Source organism: Trichosurus vulpecula, chromosome 2 (genome assembly GCF_011100635.1).
Source record: "Trichosurus vulpecula isolate mTriVul1 chromosome 2, mTriVul1.pri, whole genome shotgun sequence".
Lineage (NCBI taxonomy): Eukaryota > Metazoa > Chordata > Mammalia > Diprotodontia > Phalangeridae > Trichosurus > Trichosurus vulpecula.
The window spans coordinates 378268182-378273901 of NC_050574.1; positions in this window are offsets into that span (position 1 = coordinate 378268182).

Below are 5720 nucleotides of genomic sequence, written 5' to 3' on the forward strand. Positions count from 1 at the left end.
AACGCGACGGCGTCAGTCACGGCCCGTCCTCTCCACAAGAAGAGCTGGCCCCTCCACCCAATCACGCTTGCGCTCGGCGCGGCGACGCGGCCGGGCGGGGCGGGCGGGGCTCCTCCTCGGCCGAGCTCTTCCCGCCATCTCTCCTTTGCTCCGTCCTGTCTCGGGTGCCGGGTTCCTACTTCCGCCTACCCTTGGTGGGTTCAAAAGTGCAGGCCTCCACTGCTGCCTTTCCTTTTGTTTCGTACCTATTTCGTTGCCTTCCTCTCCACCTATCGGCCTCACGCAAGGTTTTAAAATTTTCACGTGTTTTTAATTCCCTCCCCCTTTGCCTCTCTTGCTTTAAAGTTTTCTACATGACGAGAACGTCCCTTATTAAGCGTGTTTCCCCAGAAACTTAGTGATAGTCAAGCGGGGTGTATTGAAAACACAGCCAAAATAATTGAATAGGCAGTCCAATTTTTCCTTTCTGGGCAAAAAGTATATAAAGTTGGGCATTATTTTAAGTCCTCACCCCGCGGCTTTCACAACCCCAAGTTTTCATCTTTGCATGGTAGAGTGGTGGCTGAGCTCCGAAAAGACCCTCGGGGATGGCCGGACACGTGGCCTAGAACTGCCCTACTATGCGTGCAACACTAGAGGAATCCTAGAGGGGGCGCATAGACCTGGCTTCCCAGTGCTAGTTTTCATTTAAATTCCAGTGCTAATTTTCACTTAAATTCCAGCGTTAATTTTCACTTCAATTCTAGGGTTAATTTTCACTTAAATTCACCCAGTTAACAGCTAGGGAGTATTTCTTTTCTCTGTAATTAGTCCATTAGTTTCTATGCCTCTTCCCTCTCTTTCGCACCCCAATAAGCCTGGCATCTTTTGGAAAACCCTTGTGATTCTATGTCAAGTAGAACCAGAAAAACACAGATAAGATACAAATTCCCTTCCCTTCTCCACCAAAGGACTATGGGTTCACACAGACCAGGTCAGTTTCTGGCATATTGGCCTTACACGGAGTTCTCTAGGAAAATATCCATAATATTATAGCATTGATAGTAAATTTTAAACACGTAGAAAATAGTGTAGCATAGGTTTAAGTTTCCTTAAAGGAGGATAACAGTGTCCCCAACTACGGAATGGGCAACTAAATGTACAATTTGTAATATTAGGTATAGGGATAGTCTTTATTTCACCCATGACAGAAAATGCTTATAAAAGACTCGTTTACAGCACTGCCCAAGGAAAGATAAAAACACTTTGGGGTTTCTTTTAGGAGGCGAAGAATGGATTCTTTCAATTTCTCCTTTACCCTCTGGTTCAAAGATATCTGGGCAGTTTTATGATTTATTGAAATATGATGTTTAGGTTCATTTTGGTGTTATTCATAGCTTTCAGATAGTCTAGTGATTATTAAATTATCTCTCTCTGATCTGTCTTCCAGGTTTGCTGTTTTTCCTATGAGATATATCATATTTTATTCAATTTTTTTTCAAGTCTTTGCTTTTTATTTCTTAATGTCTCACAGTGTGTGTTGGTAAGCAAAATGGGCTCTTAGCACTTAGTTGGCCTTTGTTTCCTTTGACTAATTCAGTGTATTTCATCCAGCCTTACTAGGTGCTAAGCCCCAGGCCCAAACCCCTATTAGGTGTAGAACCTATGTGGGTGTGGATTGGTGACTGGGGTGGGCCCAAGGTGGGGCTGGGTAAGGGGAGGTGCTAACTCCAGAGCCATGCCCATCTTGAGTCTTAGTAAGTGCTAAGCCCTAGGCTCTAACCCCTATTAGGTGTTAACCTAACCTATGTGGATGTGAACCTCCCAGGGTCCTAAGGGGAGGGGCTAACTCAAGAGCCAATCATAGCAGCCTAAGTTCTGGTCATTCAGATGACATTCGATGACGTCTGAAACCCTATAAGAAGAGAAGACAGTGCCATTTGCTCAGGACTCTCACTCATGGTGGTGCTGAGGCAGAGACTCTGGGCAGCTGTAGCTAGGAGCCCTCCAGCTTGTAACCCGTATGCTGAGACTTTGTTAAACTCTGGTAACTATGTATTGGGATTTGAATCAGACAAAGTCTGTCTGTTGATGTTTGTGCTTTGTTTGTATTTTGTTCTGAAGTTCAGGGTGCTGGCTTTTCCCCCTGAGCTAAGTGAATGATATTTGTATGCTGAATTAAAGTAAGCTTGTCAACCCTTTCACGTAGCTTTCCTTAGTTAAGCAGATCAAAAGAACCTGTGCTTTTGCAGTGTGCTGGCAGCTTTCTGGGTGCTGGCTGTTGGTGGATCTTACACCCCCGCAGAAGCTGCTAGCCAGATTGTTGAAACACAGTGTCATTAGGTTTCATCTGGACGATTCTGATTTTCGGGTTATGTCTGCCCTGGTCTTTTGGCCTTTCATGCTTTTCCACTGCTTTCACAGCTCAGGCTGGGAGCTTGCAACCTTTTAGTGCTCCCAGAGTGGTGTGATCCCTGTTGAGGTCTGTTCATTCACCAGCTCTGATCTCTGCAAGTTCCTGACCCAACTTTTGGTGGGTCAGCTTGTTCTCCATTGGAGGTTTTAGGAGATTGCTGCTGGACTCATCCTCTATTGGCCCACTTCAGAATGACTGTATTGGGCTTCAGAGTGACTGAATCAATGGATCCTCTTTGATCTAGGACTCCTGCCCTGATCATTCCACTATAGGTTACATACTGGACCAAAGGCTAGAACTGAGATGCCATTCTGCTCCTGGGACTGGGGCCACACAGCTGCTATTTGCTTCCAGAACTTGTTCCTCGCTCAGTACCATAGCTAGAGCCAAAGCTGAAGACCATTCCTCTCAGCCCTGGATATGTGACCCAGAACTGGGTAGTCTGGGTGACAGAGATGCCAGATGGCACTTATTCCTGTTTCCAGCACTTGTTCAGGGATCCCTTGGGATTTCTATCTGCCCTAGTGCTTCCTACCCTTATGTCTTGTCTCAGCTCTCTTTCAGTCCCTGGGCTCTAGAGTATCTCCTGGGTTGCTAAAAGCTCCTGACTAATATTTTCCTGGCTACCCCCTTTCCCATTATCTTTCTGTTGGTCTCCCTAAGCCACCCCAAGCTGGAAATATGATTCACTATGTCTTTTTTTTTTTGCTCTCTTGATCAGAATTCAGTCTGATGCATCTTCTAGACTTCTGAACATTACTCCCACTCTCTCAGCTGAAAACCGTAACTTACATTTTACTGAAGAAAAAAAAAGTCATTCCATGAAAGATCCCTCTTGTCTCCTCCTCATCACATCAACCAGGTGTCTTCTGCCACTATGTTGTATTGGGAATCAAGATGGGCTCTTAGCACTTATTCAACCAAGTGCCCTTGAAGAGTTTGGCCTTTGTTTCCTTGATTAAATTAGGAGTCCTTGATGACCTCCTTGCCTCAAGGGAAAGCTTAGTTTACATGGGTTTGAGTGACATGTTTGTGACATTAGAGACTTTTAGACCATTTAGGTTTAAGTCACATTTTTGTGACGATTTTAGATCATGTGGGTGAGTTGCATGTGTGACTTCCCTTTGACCCTGAACAAGATATATAAACCCCAGAGGTTGGCTTTCTCCTTTGGAGCTCTGAGCCACAGCAGGAGTGGTGCGTGACTCTAGGCAAGCTATTGTTATGAGCTCTCCAGCTTTGAAGAAAAGCCAGATGTTGATGCTTCTCTGGTAACTCTATATTGTGATTTTGTCAGACAGAAACCTGTCTGTTGATTTGTGTTTATTTGCTCTGTTTGTATTAGCTCTGAAGCTCAGGGTGCTGGCTTTTCCCCCTGAGCTGAGTGAATGATATTTGTATGTTGGATTAAAGTAAGATTGCTAACCCCTTAACGTTGCTTTCCTTAGTAAAGCAGATCAAAAGAACCTGGGCTTGCATAGTTTTTGTTGTTGGGCTCGTGTTGGTTTTTCACCCCCACAGCAGCTGCTAGCCAAATTGTTGAAACATATGTTCACCTTCGCTCCTGTCTCATATTAAGAGGTGGCCTTTTTCCTTACCAAAGCAAACCCCTCTACGTGCATCAGTGATCCCATTCCATGCCATCTTCTCCAGCAGATTGCTTCTTCCATCCTCCCCACCCTCTCACTTATTTTCAATCTCTTCTTGCCAACTGGATGCTTCACTACTGCCTACAAAAATGCCCATGTCTCTTCCATCCTCAAAGAACCCTTACTTGATCCATCCATCCCTGCTAACTAACATCTTGTATCTTTCCTCCCTTTTGTGGCTAAACTCCTTGAGAAGGGGCTATCTACAATCTTTACTTCCTTTCCTCTCACTCTTTTCTTAATTCTCTATCTTCTGGCTTCTGACCTCATGGTTCAACCAAAACCACTTTCTCCAAATTTACCAATGATTTCTTTGTAAGAAGGAATGGGAGACAGCCCCATATGTAGAGAGACTCAAAAGGAGGCAGAATAGATATTTCTAGTCTCTTCTCTCCCTATATTTCTCCAAGAACTTTCATTCCTGCCTGGAGGGGAAGCAAAAGGTTGGGGAGGAGGCCTCTCTGTTTTCCTCAGAAAGAGGGAATACCTACTGGGCCTAGTAAGTCCATCTACTATATGCCACTATATCTGTCTGCTCCCTTAAATACTGTTAGTCTAGGAGGCGTGAGACCAGGTTCATTCTAACTTCTGATTGCTTTGTGGTTTTGGGAGGACCCCAAGCTCTGTATCTGAGGCTTGGCACCTTTCCCACCAAATACCAGTTATCCAAATTGGTAGCAAAACAGAAATCAGAGAAGCTATATACATAGGAGAATACATGCCAGATAATAGTGTGAAGGAGCTCTCTCCTTAGGATCTAGGTAACTCAGCTCAAATAAGAAAGCTTGTCCTTGATCTTACCAAAGGGGAAACTTCTCCAAGTTTCCCCTCTCCCCTATCTCCCATCCACATTGAACAAACTCCAGTGGTTCCCTGTTACCTTTAGGATCGAATATAAAATCTTCTGTTTGAAAGTTAAAACCCTTCACAACCAAGACACTCCACCTCTAGACTCAGAGCACTTTTACTGGCTGTTTCCTATGATTGGAATACTCTCCCTCCTCTTTTCTGCCTCCTACCTTCCCTGGTTTCTTTTCAGCCAAAATTCCACCTTCTATAGGAGGTCTTTTCCAATTCCCCTTTTAGGGTAATGCTTTTTATTTCTTGGTTATCTCTAATGTATCCCATAAATAGCTTGTTGGTATGTACTAGTTTTAATGTCCCCATTAGACTGTGAGCTCTTTGATGCAAGGACTGTCTTTTGCCTTTCTTTGTATCCTTAGCATATGCTCGGCACTGTGACTGTCTGTAACATTTTTGGAAATTTTCATTTTGAGTTTGCTTTCAGATGACTGGTGGATTCTTTCTATTTTGACTTTGCCTTCTGGTTCTAAGAGAACTGGGTAGTTTTCTTTTATGATTGTAGCAACAGTCTTGCTAGCAGCTACTGTGGCTGTGCAAGACCAACAACAACCAGCACACAGAGGGCTGCCAACACAGGTTCCTTGATCTGCTTTTCTAAGGAAAGCAACTTTAAGGGGTTAGAAATCTCAGTTTAATAAAACATACATATATCATTCACCTAGTTCTGGGGGAAAAAAATCAGCCCCCTGAACTTAAAGGCAAATACAAGTAGAAATTACAAACATCAACAGACAGACCTTGTCTGATCAAATCACAATTCATAGTTACCACAGAAGCACCAACATTTTATCCGGGTTACAAAGCCAGGGCTG